Below are 16,428 nucleotides of genomic sequence, written 5' to 3' on the forward strand. Positions count from 1 at the left end.
GTTTTTGTTTTCAAATTTAATTCAATTAAATTTCATGAGCCAAACGGGGTTTTAAAATATATTCAATAACATGCGCACAAAGCGCGTTCTCTATCATTCACCAATATATTACAGCTAAAAATGATATTTGATCTTATGAAGCTCCATGAAACAACATCTCATACTGGCTCTAACGATTCTCGTCGATCTGCATCTCTTTCACCAGTTTCTTTCAATGCTTACATCCCAATATCAAATCTTGAGTCGGTCTCATTCATCAATGACGCTCAACAGCGAATAGTGACTATTAGAAATCTAATCTCACTTATTTCTAAGAAGAATAAAAGAAGAATATTAAATGTGAAAGTTATGATTATAGTTTACAAATGATAAATAACCTATTTATACTAACAGGACCAACAATATAACTAACTATTTAACTTTTAACTATTTCTAACTTGCATTTTTTTAATATGCTATTGAAAGAAAATTGGATCGAAATAGGTTGTGACTTGTAGGATAATAGTTGAACCATATAATGGAGCACTCTTTTGGCGTATTCTCTTAAGGGCTTCTACTACAAGTCAATCAATGATAACTTTTATCCTTTTGTTGCATTTCTTAGGTAAAAGATAGAAATTAAAACTATTTATTTGAATGGAAAAAGACAAGGAAAAGAAAGGTGTATAGCAAATATTTGTGTTCAAAGAAAACCAAATTTAATTAAAAGTTAAATAAATGAGTAAAATAAACGTTTTTGAAACAATTGTATATGGTATTCTATTAACAATTGTAAAATTAAGATTAATATTATCATCATGTTATAACACGCTTATAGCATTTTGGTCACTAAAAATGTTTGAAAGTACGTCCAACAACAGTCATGTCATAAATTATTTATTAACATAAAATTTTTAATCATATTATTTAATGTGATATTATAATGGGTGGCTACAATTTCATGAACCGTTAGTTTTGTTTCTTAGCTCAAGACAAGGAATGAGGAATCTAGGTAGAGTGATTAAGGTAAATGTGTCTTCTCATTTTTGTATTACAAAAGCTAGAATTGCCATTAACGGTGGTGACAATGATTGATGTCACTAAGCATGTTTTTTTATTAGATTGGACTTTGGAGGTGAACTATCATGGCCGGTATTATTCATATGACGGTGGTGGTGGTAGCAGATGTACAGGGGTATGAACTTTAACATAGTAGAAAATTCATGAGTTTGGGTTTAGTCTATACGAGATTGGGTCAAACTCGTTAATACGTTTAGTTAAACAGTTCATGTTAGGTTAACCTTGCAGGCTCATGGGTTGGCCCGTTTAGCCCACTTATTTTTCTCTCTTCGAAAAATTGTATGTGTAAGACCATATATTAAACTAATTGATAATTCATGATAAAAGTAAAAGGAGACAGTTACATGTTTTATTGTTTAGATTTAATTAATGTAAATGCATTGGGTGGTTTTTTTGTTGTGGAAAGAAAATAAAATTTGGAGTTAGACAGACTATGTTTGTATCAACTGATGAAAACTCGTGTTATGTCCGGGTTCGTATATGTTGCACGACTTTTTATTCACGCCGTGTTCTTGTAAAATTCGCAGGCCTGTATACGGTTCAACTTGCCAACCCGGGGAGTAGGACACATTTAACATCTTGTTGCTGAATATGTAAAGTATTTGATCATTTTATATTTTTATCCCATCAAAACAAATAAATCCTGAAACTTAAAAACCATATGAATGAAACAATTTCTAAAAGTTGCTGAGGGGCCATTTTCCTCTTGATGTTGAAGTAAGAAAATACACATACAAAGACGATTGAGTTTGTAAGGGAATCACTCAACAGTCAACACTACCATCACCTCACCTTTATTTCACACCACCAACATTTAACAAGTTCGGGCAAAATATCCTATACTCACGGTCCGTGTTTGACGGATGGTTTACCATTGACACCGTTCCAACACACGGGTTGCGTGTTGATAAATTCTAGGTCAGCAAGTACCGCGATATCAGGTACTTGTGATTGTTGATGGTGACAAATACAACAGAAAAAAATACCATCATTCCAATTAAAAAGATAAAATAATACCAAAATTATGCATATAAAGTAAAAATCACAGCATTTACTGTTAACTTAGAAAGGTTTTTACATTTGTTTGTCCTGTACACGCCTCTATCATCGAAGTAAATACAATCTAAAATAGGCCAGCTTCCGCAAACTCTATAACTCAATTAAAATCAAAATAATCAAATAATTGAAAGAAGAAAACAACCAAAAATGCAAACTCACAACCAAAAACTGACCATGCAACTGACACTTAAAAAAAACATACCATAGAACACACAAATTTGTAATAAAAAACATACAAATTTGCAATTCAGGCAGCATAGAACTCAGAACAACTTAAGTGCCATTTTCAGTTTATTTTGCTTCCATTTTGGCAGCTTGTAGAAGGCTTCTTTGGTCATTCCAAACTTCTCTCTGAACTCAGCCGAAGACAAATATGTCTGCACAAAATTTTCAATCAAATTAATAATAAAAGTATATAGTTTATTTAATACAACGCTTCCAAACACATTACCTCTCGTTTGGTTACATCAATATCTGCAGCAGGGTCGGTGGATACTGTTGTAAGGCGTTCATACGGGTACAAAGTGAGCCCTTCTTCATCTTCAACTTCATTTTCTTTAACATCTTCTTGTATTGTCAAGGTTTCTATTTACTGGTCAACGTGTTTTCCTTGGGGTTTGAGTCGAACTTTGGTGGCGATTTGGGACGAGCTGTATACATGTAAATATAGTAACAAGTTTCAGTAGTAAAAACCAAACCGAAATAACCGAACCCAAACAATAACAGACATTTTGGCAATATTATTTTATAAAAATTGAAATTTCAGTTTAGTTTCCGTTTTGCATGTAATTTAAACCGAAAAAAGCGACCTGCACCCTATATATTTTAGGCCAAAATGTTTAATAATCAATTAAATTAATTAACAAAAACATTTAGGCCAAAATTCATTATTTTGGGCATTTTTCTTCGGCCCAAAAACTTCATGCCTAGATGGTAAAACCAAACCGAAAAAACCAAAACTAAACGGTTTTCAAAAACTCAAAAACCAAACTTTTGGTTTTTGGTTCAGTTTGAGGCTTTGAGCCCAAAACCAACCCATGCACCCCCCTAGTACTTTGGTGTTTGGACTTGAGTTTTGAAACCAACTAGTATTTTAACGGCGCCGGTGTAAGTCCGTAATACCCGGGCGGTGGTAAAACTCAAGCATTATCGGTCCCGGGCGTTGAGGCAGTAAGTCTACGTGAACTCGATCGGTTTCGGTTACGTGCATTACGGAACCGGAACTAAAACAAAAAACTATATAAAAACTGAGGTGGGCAAATGGGGTGGCATAAACTCGGGCATTGGTGAAGCCCAAGGGTTGTCGATCCCGGGTGTTGATGCTGTGAGCCTACACAAATTTTGTCGGTCTCCATCATGTTCGTTATGGTACCGTAACTAAAACAAAAACAAAATTGGCATTTGGTCGGTTTCTTTACATTCATTATAGTAGCATAACTAAAATAAAACGTGGTGAGTGTACGCGAATTTGGTTCATTTCCGTTACGTTTGTTACTTTACTAGAGCTAAAACAAATAAAAACATAAAAAAAAAGTTAGCATTTGGACGGCTTTCATTACGTTCGTTACGACACCTGGACTAAAACAAAACACAAAAAGAAATAACAAAATAGCATGGACCAATAAGGCGCCGCAAAGTGATGCAGTGAGAGTTTTGTGACACCAAAATTCAAACCTAAGAAATCAAAATAACTTTTATAATGCATTGGCTAGTTTTGTTTTAGTTTATAGCTTTAAAATACTAAGATACATCTATTAATTAATAAATGATGTGCATTGCATGTCAAAAAAATTAAAAAGAACCTGTATTTTCAGAAGGAAAAGAGAAAATGCAATAGAAAACATGTGTAAATAACATGTAAAAAAAACCACAAACTGGCAAAAGCAAGTGCTCGCCTTGTAATTTTCCAACTACGTACTGATATAGCTAACCGCTTTAGATACGCGTATAAAATTAAGTGGTTTAGTTTATAAACAGTAATATTGTGAGTTAACTACTAGTTAGTTGATTTTTAATATATATGTAATTACATATAATAGTTGGTTTTTAATTTTTAGATAAAGAACAACTGCTTTCGATTATTACAACTTCAAACAAAAGTACACCTAAAACTAAAAATAATAAACACAAAAAAATCTTACGTTTGATGGATCGCGGCATGAGGGGTTCTCGTGGAGGTTGTTCAAAAGTGGCGGTTAATGATGCAATAGCAGTGGACCGTGAAGCACCATTTGAGGAATCAGATTTTGGATAAGGCTTCCTGACTTGGGGCGGGGGTGTTGAAAGATTCCTTGCACTCGGATTCTCAAATGCGGAAGCAAGAGCATTAAAGGCTGGTGATCTGCCTCTAACACGAATCCTTTCGGGGCTAAACGACACACTTCTTGCACGCTGCGGTTTTTCGGTTGTAAGTGACCTTCCTACATGTGCTACTGGCGTTCACCTTTTTGGTTTCTAATAATATGACAAGTGTTTTATTAGACTGCATGCTAAAGAAAGAAAATGTTACATAAAATGTGACTTACGTTACTCAAAGTTGGACGACCTCCGTTTTTTAGTATAGATAGTTTCCTTTGAAACGAGTTTCCATGCATCTGCAACCATATAACATATTAACATATCAAAACACTACAATAAATTATTAAATTATATATTTAGCCTATAACTTTAAGTTGATTACTTACTGCAGATTTGGCTGAATCCCATGTGAAGAAATGTGTGAAGAACTCTGGCTCGTTTCCTTCTGATGTGATATATATTGGAGTTTGGAGAGATAATTTCTCAAGAAGATAATCGTGTTTCAGGAATTTCTGTTAAATTTGCAAGTATATTATTATATGGAGAAAAATGAAATAACGGATGTAAAGTAAAGGCACAAGCATATACCTCGCCAATAACTAACGCTTGTGTTTTCAGTTTCTGGTCAACCTGTTGACCTACCCAAACAAAGATGCTTGAGTGACAATCAAGAATAAATATATCTTCAGTCATCAAATCGTCTTGACTAAAGTTGTAAATCTCAGTGACCTACATAAAAAGTAAAAAAAATAATAATAATAACACATAAAATGTGATCAAAAAAGGAAAAGGAGAAATGAAGAGAAAAAGATTAGGATATACACACCTTCAGATCTCCTGAGCAATGCCAGCAATAAGCAATGAAAGAGAAAAAAAATCAGTATTTCCTTGCAAGTAACAAAAGGATTTGGCTTGAAATTGGCAAAAGTTAGTTGCTTTAACCTTTTAAAACTGTGCATGAGAACAATGGGGATCACTCTCAGCAACTCTTGCAATCTTTTGACTCGGGTATTCAGATTTTCCACCTAAAATTTCCCAAAATTGTTCAGATTCTGAACCCTCTTTTTGTAACTTGGACTGCTTATATGGCTGCAAGTATGGTGCATGGCAAGTAAATAATAGCAAATTTTGACCTGGTCAAACAAAAAGCATCAATAAGGAGAAAGGTTCAAACCTTTATCACATCCAGTTGCCTCTCAACAAGTTCCTCTATTTCAGGAGTTCTAAGATTCCCAATCCATGTAAAGACTGAAGAACCGTTGTGTAGTATGTAGCAGTTGACGGAGTTCAAAGATGATGCCACCTAAGCCAATTAAAACTTAGCTAAAAATCTGCAGGTGATTAAGGTAAACTTCATAATGAATACTCATAAATAAACTTACGGGCTCGACTTGGATTGCTTGCATGTTATCAGGTCCGGAGCCTTGAACTCGAAATAATGCAAACCCGTCTTCTTTGTAAGTTTCATCAGGAAGATCCTTCTCTGATATAAAAGTCTTGTATCCATCACTTTGACCACCCTGAAAATTTATATATATTTAATTTTTTTATGTTTTTTTGTTTATTATAGCATGTGAGTTGAAACACACCTTAAGAACCAGAAAGCTCTGAAAGATTGCAAAGAATAGGATGGGTTCACTTCCTTCATAAACTTGCAGCTAAAACCCATGAAACCAAATCATCAGTTCAAATACATGGTGAAGTTAAGAACAGACACGTAATACTACTAAATAACTAAATTCGTGATTAAAGTAAACAACCTGAGAAACCATAAATTTGAGCGACTCAACCATTTTGTTTGCATGAGACGTAGCTGAATGCCGCTTTACCTACAACTCAATGTAGATATAACTATAATATGAATCTAATTCTGTTATATATATAGAATCAGATAATGTGAGTAGTACCTCAACACTTTGCTTTCCAAACCATGTCCCAATAAGGCATTCTTCTTGATCTTCTCCGGAGTAATTATACTGGAAGATATAACATTCTCCACTGTAAAACTTTGACTGATCAGAGACTGGAAGAAGAGTCTTCTCTTGACCATTTACACGCCAAACCTACAATTAAAACTGATTCGTTATGCATATTATTGTTCTTTTCTGGGATAAAAACAATAGTTAGATCACATATTTAGGCTTGTAAAAGAATCCAAAGAACAAGCACAGAGCATGTTCGTGTCGTTCGTTTAACATTAACCGAACAAATGATCAAATGATCGAACGTGAACAATTAAAAGAACAGGAATTTCTTTTCTTGTTTGTGTTTGTTCATTAAAAAATAAACATGTTTGTGTTCATTTATGTCCGTTAATAGTATAAACGGTTCACAAACGTAAACGAAAAACATAACTGGACATAGATGAACGACATAACCGGGCAAAAACCAGTTAAAAGTAATGTGAAGAACAACATGTTGGGTCTGAAAAGTTATTACAAGTAAACAAACTTGTAATGGCCAAAAGCGTTTGAATGAATATATTAACTAACGATATTGAACATTCATTATGAATTCAAACAAACGAATTTTCAGGAGTATACATTAACGTAAACAAACGTTCATGAACATAAATGATAGACCGAGACATGTGTTCATGTTCGTTCGTGTAACTAAGCGAACAAAAAGGTTTGTTCATGTTCGTCCGTTTATTAAATGAACAAGCATCCTGCCAAATGGTTAATGAACAGTTCACTGAATTTTCAATTCTTTTACAGACCTACACATACTACAAGATTACCTGTAAGTTTCCAGTGCAATCAATATATGGTTGAGGTTCCTCCTTTACTGGAGCAGCTTTAAGTAGACCCTTCACATTGACACCTTGGAGCTTTAAAAGTGCTAAAACAACCGACCAATGAGGGAAGTGATAATTACATATTTAACTTTCCATTAAATACTATGCAAATAAAAATGGTAAAACATGTAATCACTAACCAGCCACCTTGCCTCTACCATCCTCAGAGACTGCCACCTCAGCAGATTGAGGCCAAGAGTCAAACTTTGACCGGAAAGTTACAGTTTCAAAATTTTCAATCAGTCGGATGATATGAGACTTTAGTCTGTCCTGGCTTCGCAGGTATTCCTACAAATTGAGGTAAACAATGATAGGTGAATATTATATTATTATGTATATCAATGTAAGAAGTGTTGCTATACTTCTGCAGCTCCACTTGCAGTTTTTCTTTCATCAAGAGACGTATTTCTCCCCATCCATACGTATATTTCAGCCCCGAATCCAAAAGATAGCACTTATTTGTATCCAGCAGGTTCTTTGTTAAGGAATCAGAAGAAACAGGTTCAGTCTGCCCCTTCTCGACACTTCAATATAACAAACATATGTGAAACCATTATGCATTCCATTTTAAAATCTATATTTTATTTACTTTTCATAGCTTTACTCAATGAATGTGGACATTAAATACCATATGATGCAAAACTACTAAAGCATATATGAGCAAATTACCAGAATAGTTGAGTTGGAAGAGCATCAGCATGTTTGACATCATCCGTTGCTGTTTTCCTTGGAAGTGGAGCAAAGCCACCAAAGAAACCCCAAAACTCACCGGTTTCAGCATCAGACATCAATTTTCCATCCTCTATCCAAATCAAAAACCATAAGTAAAACTTCAATTGTAAAGATCATTCAGATCTTAACTATTTAAGTACCAACATAATATCCACTTACCAACAGTAGCTATGTCACACTTCCCATCATGATAAGTATCTTTAATATGCTGCACAACCTCTAGTGCTTTAGCCCTTTCTTGAATGCAAGAATTGGAACCATTAAACTGGAATATCTTATTGGCGGTATCCAAGATAAAGATATCATCATGATTGAGTGAAGATCGAGCAAAAGGAACCTAAACCCAAATCCCAATAAACTAAAATTAAAATGCTGAAAATTCTAAACTGACAATTTGTAATGATGGATAGTTAAGCTTATAAACTTGCCTCTTTTACATGAACTACATGTTTCCCTTGACAAGTAAACATGCGGATCTTATACTCCTCAGATTCAACATGTTTGAACCCAGATGCGGTCCCACCTTCTTTAGGTATGATGCACGGTTTAAAGTAAGACAAAAATTTCTCGGTCTCATGTCCTTGTACTTCACGGTATTGAACTGCACGTCCTCCAAGAGCTGCATCAAGTTCAACTGTCTTCAGTGCTGCTTCTCCAGCTTCATCCTGTAACCAAATTCAGTTAAGTCAAACATTATGACATTCTGGAAGTTTGGGCTGTAAACGAACCAAACATTCGGTGAACCGTTCATGCTGTTTGGTGGGAAGTTCGTTTATGTTCGTTTAATAAATAAACAAACATGAACAAGGAATTTCATTCAATTAACTAAATGAACAACACGAAAAGAGGCTATGTTCGTTCAATTGTGTCCGTGAACATTCGATAATGTGTTTGTTTACGTTCATTTAAGTTCATTAATGTTTGTTTGTTTATGTTTCTTCATTAATAGTTTTTAATACCTTTTAAAGACTTTTCTAATCTTATCATATAGATTTAAGCAGAATTATCAACTATAAAACAAAAATATATATGAGTATTAAGTGAATATTAATATGTAAAATAGCATATGAATGTTAAAAAAACACCAACACAAACTTGGTAGCCGGATCGAACCGTTGCACTGACCATTCTGGGTTAGCTAAATCAAATAAAACATCGTTTGTGTTCATGAACCATTCACGAACGAGTTTATTTCCTTAAGCTAAATCAAATAAAGCATTGTTTGTGTTCGTGAACCCTTTTTATTTCCTTAATCAACAAACACAAACAAGAAATTTCGTTCGGTAAGCTGATCGTGAACCATTTGCTTATCCGATAAAAGCTTAACGGACGAACATGAATAAGGTATTGGAATTCATGAATAAAGTTATTCAATTGGAAACGCACCTGGCTTGTATCTTTACCTAGCCAATAATGAATGTCATGACGTAACGCACCGCTTTTCAAAGCAATAGTCTGAAAAGGGAATGGAAAGTGTGTGATTTAGTTACAATGATAAGTGAGAAAAAATAGAACTTATAGTTATGCTTGAAATTTGGTAAAACAAAGTATAATACTATAATCACTTATGCTTATTGTTTCCTCTATTTCTATATGTTTACTTCATTCCGGTACATTCTTGTTGTGAGACTTTAAATGACAACAAAAAATAGTACTTAGTGGCATCACTCATAACATGAGAATGCTTAAAGATGAAACAGCTCTAGAGGTCATGCAAGATTCTCAAATTCACTCAGATAAGACGTTGATGGTTACCACCTAATGCAATTTTTTGAATTAGGGAACTTCACAATAGAATGTTATACAGTAACGCCCCAATAGGCATTGGTACAAACCTTCAAAATAACATAGGAGTCCCCTGTAAAAAATTTGCCGTAAGAAGACTGTGGAACGGGCACTGGCTTAAAATTCTCAATGCGCCACACTTCAATTCCTCTATAAATAATTTTAAGGAACAAAAAACAACAAGCATCCATGATAACTACGAAAGGTTAATGCCCACTGAATTAAGCTCAAAAGAAACAACTGTTGTCTGTCGTCAATATTATTTTACGCCGTTTCTCCAACCATTTGACTATACACACTTTCTTTCATCCACCAAATTCCTTTTTTATACCCTGTAACTATATGTCTTTTTAAAAATAAAAAATAATATATCGTATTAAAAAGTAACCCTTAACAGTTGCAATATAAAACGCAAAATCCCCGCAAATTATGAGACCATGTCTTTTTCATTATCACTTATATCTCAATTGTCACTAGGGGTGTTCACGGTTCGGTTTTAAACCGTGAAACCGTCTAACCCGGTCGTCGGTTTGGTTTCGCGGTTGGTTTTTGTTTTTAACTTTCGGTCGGTCGGTTTGAAAATTTTCAAACCGTAATAAACGGTTTGGTTTACGGTTTATACAAAAAACCGTTGGAATAATACTGGACCGGACCGTAAGATCGGATAATATATTTTAGTTTTTATTATATATTTTATAATGCATATATTTAGTTATCTGTATTTAATATTTGATTCGATTAATTAATATGAATATAGGCTAAATCTATTTTTAGCTTCAAAGTGTAGTAGCAAACCACAATCTGTAGTTATAAACTTAAGACTTGTGTTTTTAATCTATTTCATGAGATAATTGTTTTTGTACTTTATTTCTTTTATTTGAATGATGAGATTCATATAATTTTAAACGGGTAGTATGCTCTTATAACAAGATTGTTTTATGCATTTTGAATAATATTTTATTTTATCTTTTGTGGGTTTTTATTATAAAGACATAACAAGTTTAAACCTTTAAACCGTGAAACCGAACCGGACCAAACCGTTAGTAACGGTTCGGTTTGGTTCGGTTTTGATTATTGACGGTTCGGTTTCGGTTTTCAATTTCCAAAAACCGGTACTAACGGTTTGGTCACGGTTCAACCCAAAAATCGTTCAAACCGGACCGTGAACACCCCTAGTTGTCACAATAAAAATAGAAAAAACCTATTTTTCAAAATCTCTTAAAAATCTGAAAATATTGTCATCCTCTTTTATATTTATTTAACTAGAAACTTAATTATTAAAAGTAATAAGTTATTTTTAAAAGTATAGTAGGTCAGAGTAAAAAGTGTTTTTACAGGGAAAAAAAATAAATAAATTATTGTATAAATAATAAACTATTTAATTTAAGATTTAAATTAATTATTTATTTTAGTTTATAATATCGACATTTTATAAGTATAAGTACATTTATGTTTTATAACAATATATATTATAAATATATACATATGTATTGTGTTTTTTAGTTAAAAAACCAAACCTTGGACACCCTTCTCTACTTTACCAACAAAAATATTGTTTTTGCACAAGAACTTAAACCCAAGAATTGTTGCATTCCAATGATGACGTGAAGAAACAATCTTCATATGGGACAAAAATCTCTAAAAAACTCTTATTGCAGATTTAAGAATTTACTAGGAGTAGATTTGTATGGTTGCAGTTGTGAAGAAGTAGATGCACCAATTCGCACTTCATTTTTTTCCCTATGGTAAACTAGTGATTTACTCACGTGCATTGCTTGGTGAATTCGATCCGGAAACCTGGGCGTTACAGTGGCGAGTCAACGTGATTTTTGGCCGGTATTGACTATGGTTGTTGTGGTACCGAAACTAAAAAATAAGTTCGTTAAATTAACGCATTTGAAATTAAAAAAAAAACATAACGACACTCTATAGCATACTATAAAAAAATAACACGTTTAAAACCATATTTATTTTGTCTTAGAAGCTTTGACTATATATTAGCATGGTTTATAAAATTTTAACACCAACACGTAGTTAGTCCCTAACATTTAATATATATAGACACGTACACACATTTGATTTCTTTTAAGAACCACTTTGAGTTTTAAAAACTCGAAAGAATTCAATGTAACAAAATTTTTTTTGAACTTTTTTTTACATATACGTAATATGTAGATTACATTTATGTAAAAAATTACAATATTTTTTTACACGCCGAATCAACTTTTTATATATGTGTAGCTAACATTTACACTAGTATAATCATTATACATTTTTATTCTCTCTCCTCATTTATTTTTCAATCAGATTTAATCTCAGTCATATATTATATACCTATTTAAATGATTGTACAGTCCATATTGAGTTCTTAAATTATTCTCATTGGCAAACCAATTGTGGCTTGTCTCATTATTTAGAAAAAAAAATATTAAAAAGGCTTGAAATTATGACAAACTAGTTTGAAACTCATATTGGTGCCACATGTCATCACACGAGTGAGTATATTTTTCATTTCTTTTTCATTAATCTTTCACAATAATTAGTTTTATGTCTAATTTTTAGTTTTCCTAATAACTTTTAATAATTAAGTTTTTATAAAAATCTAAAAACGTAGCCTTGTTCAGTTTTTTTAACTTACAAAAATGAGTTCATTCAAAAAAAATTATTTTTAATATAAAATTAATATTACTTATTTAAATATGTTTGATGAATATAGTATTTTTAATATTTTTAAATAAATATTTTGTTTATTTTTTAAATAAAACTATTATTTTTTATGTTTCTAGCCACTTAAAAAAGCAATTATAAATTATATTTATTGAATAAAAGTAATAAAGGTTGGGTTAATGAGTGTGGAAAGTTTGGGTTTGATTGGATTGGATAGGTATAAAAGAGAGAAATTAGTTTTATAACAAAGATTTGATGTTGATTTATGAATGAGAGTGGTTTTAAAGTTATTACAACTCATCAAGTTCTCAAAATATAATTCCCCTACATACATACATACATATATGTATATATATATATATAGAGAGAGAGAGTATAGAATGAAACCCATTTGAGTTGTGAAAACCCTATGTACCATCGTTTTTTTTTGTTCTTTTACACACATAATATATGTTGTAACATTTAATACAAAATATAGAAAACTAAAAAAATATTGTTTAGCTATTTTTAATATTTTTTTACTAATTTTTATATATGTTTTCAGTAGAGGGAAAAAGTTATATATATATATTGTTACATCCCACATCAGTTGGGGAGGAGAACTAAGCCTTCTTTATAAGAAGATGGATTTCTTCCCTATCATAACGCGTTTTGGGCGCTTAATGGTAGTGGATGAGAGGAGAACTCCACAGTTAAGCGTTCTCAGGTGGAAGTAGTATTAGGATGGCTGACCACCTGGGAAGTCTCCACCTGGGCAACAAAAAGAAAATTTGTGAGGCGATGGTGGTACATCCCGGCCAAAGCGGACAATATTATGGTGCGGCGGTAGCTAGGCTGTTACATATGGTATCGGAGACAGGGCCGGACTGGTGGTGCCAGGTCTCGCGAGGACGTTGGACCCCTAAGGGGGGTGGATTGTGACATCCCACATCGGTTGGGGAGGAGAACTAAGCCTTCTTTATAAGGAGGTGGACACCTTCCCTATCATAACGCGTTTTGGGTGCTTAATGGTAGTGGATAAGAGGATAACTCCACAGTTAAGCGTGCTCAGGTGGAAGTAGTATCAGGATGGGTGACCTCCTGGGAAGTCTCCACCTGGGCAACCAAAAGCAAATCCGTTAGGCGATGGTGGTATGTCCCGACCAAAGCGGACAATATTATGGTGCGGCGGTAGCTGGGCTGTTACATATATTTATATTTTTTATTCACTTTAATTGTGGACCACAAGATTTAAACTTTAATTAAAAATATGTGGTTGAGAATGAGTTTCTACAGTTTTGACAACTCAAGTGGGTTTTTATTTTAACCTCATCCTATATATATACTAGATTTTATCCCCCGTATTACGGGGGTTGTTTTACATTATTCGTTTTTAATATTTATATATGTATATTTGGTTTTTAATTTTATTTATTGTAAGAAAGTTAATAATTAATATTAGGGCTGTAAATGAACCGAACGAACACGAACAATGCCTTATTCGTGTTCGTTCATTAAGAAAATAATGTGTTCATGAACGGTTCACAAACACTTACCGAACGAGATTTTATGTTCATGTTCGTTCATTAAGGAAATTAATGTGTTCACGAACACAAATAAAATCAGCAAGGCCTAGAGATTGAGACTGGTGTATTCATCAATGTGAATAGTAAAAGCCTGTAAACGAATTGAATTGAACATGATTAAGGGCATGCTCGTGCTCGTTCATTTAACTTTAAAAGAACACAATTGAATCGAACAAATATTTATGTTCATGTTTGCTTATTTAAAAATGGAATTTGTGTTAATATTTTTAAAGTTTAAACGAACACAGCTGAACAAAGATAAACGAACATATATGAACAAATGTAAATGAACACAAATAAACATAAACAAACTTAAATGAACACAAATTAACAAATATAAAGCCTTTAAGCAGATGATCTATTCAAATAATATTTAATTATTTTCTATTTATATATAAACAGACATAAATAAACAGACATAAATGAACATAATAAACGAACATAAATGAACGAATGGAACACGTGTTCATGTTCGTTCGTTTAATTAAACGAACACAAATTTTTCGTTCATGTTCGTTCGTTTATTAAATAAACGAACATAAATGAACTTCCCGCCGAACTGTTCACGAATAGTTCACAGAACGTTCGGTTCGTTTATAGGCCTAATTAATATACTTGAGGTTTGATGATAAAATGGTTTCACAAGTAACTGATATGTTATAATTCGGTTTAAAAACTATCTGGGTTTGGTGATACCCATTGCCCATTTATTTTCTATATTATAAAATTGTTTCTTAATTATAAATAATATCTTTTTTTTTAATAAAATAGGATATTAATTTTTAGTATATCCCTATTTTATATGATTTTCATATCATATATTACATGAGATTAATTTTTAATATGATGAGATGTTATAACCCGTTTAAGAGCTATCTGGATTTGGTGAGACCTTTACCCGTGAATTCGGGTCAAATGTATGAGAAACATTCATTTACAAATAAAGATGTCTGATAGATTGAGAGAGTGGTTGTTTTAACACTTTTTGTTTTTTAATATTTATTTTTTGGATTTTAATTTTCTTTATTGTAAGAAAGTTAATAATATATTTAGGGTTTGGTGACACCTTTACCCGTGAATTCGGGTCAAATGTATGAGAAACATTCATTTACAAATAAAGATATCTGATGGCTTGAGAGAATGGTTGTTTTAACACCTTTTGTTTTTTAATATTTATTTTTTGGATTTTAATTTTCTTTATTGTAAGAAAGTTAATAATATACTTAGGGTTTGATGATGAAAGGGTTTCATAAATAAATGATATGTTATAACCCGTTTAAAAGATATCTGGATTTGGTGACCCATGGCCCGCTTATGTTTTTTTTACTATAATATTGTTTATTAATTATAAATAATATCTTTTTCTTTTTAAATTGGATATTAAATTTTAGTATATCCCTATTTTATAGGATTTTCATATCAAATAATTGGTAAGATTAATTTATGATTTAATGAGATGTTATAACCCATTTAAGAGCTATCTGGTTTTGTAAGACCCATACCCATGAATTTGGGCTAAATCAATGAGAGACCTCCATTTAAAATCAAGCAATCTAGTGGCTTCCATAAAAGGGGGGAGCGACCACATCGCGACACATAGGATTTTAGGGGTTTCGTTTATATATATTATAGATATCTTATCTTACTACTTTAATAAAAAACTACTTCATTGTGCCACTTGTCAAGCTCTTATCAATTCTCACACTTTTTAACGTATATTCAAAAATTGGTACTTTTTTCTGGTCAACCCGCCCAAATAATACTTTCCTTTCCTTTCTTTTCATTCTAACACCCAACCCAAATAACAAACCTTAATTCCCACCGCAGTTCATCCCAATGCTGTTCCTATCTTCCATTGTTCAATCCATGTATTTTCTCCACCTACGATACCGCCATCGCCACCGCCGTCTCCTACTTTCAGTTACTCAATCCATGTATTTTCTCCACCTATGAGACCGTCATCGCCACCGTCGTCTCCTACCGTCATCGCCACCGCCATCAATTTGTAGGTTTTATTAGCGTAGTAACATTATTTTGATGGTTGAATAATTTTACATTGTTCCTTATTTATTATTATTTTTTAGGGGGGGGGGGATTGGTGTTATAATCTTGAATATGATTTTGGCAGTGGCAAGAAGTGAAATACAGTCATATATGTGTGAATCTTAATATAATTTTTGACAACTCCAACCCAAGTGATTACACGAGTAAACCCAATCATATATGTGTTTCAATTAATTGATTTTTTAGTGGTTAAAGTGATTAAATGGTTAGTTGTGTTGATGATTTTCTTATTCTTTAATTTTATTACCAGATTCTTATTCTTATTTACATGATCACAACCTTCACTCTGTATGTTCCCAATTGGAGTTTTACGATACACCATTAACATAAGCCCGAAACTTTCACGGTAAGATTGAAATAAATATATGATTTATAGGTTTTTATTTAAGAGCTAAATCTTGT

General features: G+C 32.7%; 1 pseudogene across 1 annotated transcript; it reads right to left on the reverse strand.

The window, feature by feature from the left end:
* Positions 1-2,123: 2,123 nt before the first annotated feature.
* On the reverse strand, positions 2,124-15,961 carry LOC143619777 (villin-4-like; annotated as a pseudogene). The gene is made up of 22 exons (XR_013151233.1): positions 15,888-15,961; positions 9,781-9,880; positions 9,332-9,400; positions 8,374-8,610; positions 8,105-8,282; positions 7,883-8,015; positions 7,576-7,737; positions 7,354-7,501; positions 7,157-7,257; positions 6,324-6,479; positions 6,177-6,245; positions 6,006-6,074; positions 5,799-5,936; positions 5,591-5,719; positions 5,359-5,505; positions 5,243-5,253; positions 5,005-5,145; positions 4,803-4,928; positions 4,644-4,712; positions 4,260-4,572; positions 2,570-2,768; positions 2,124-2,495 (listed from the first exon to the last, which is right to left on the reverse strand). The product of XR_013151233.1 is annotated as a villin-4-like (transcript).
* Positions 15,962-16,428: the final 467 nt, after the last annotated feature.

Source organism: Bidens hawaiensis, unplaced genomic scaffold (assembly GCF_021521415.1).
Source record: "Bidens hawaiensis isolate Kalapana, Puna unplaced genomic scaffold, B.hawaiensis_p1.1 tig00002507_1, whole genome shotgun sequence".
NCBI lineage: Eukaryota > Viridiplantae > Streptophyta > Magnoliopsida > Asterales > Asteraceae > Bidens > Bidens hawaiensis.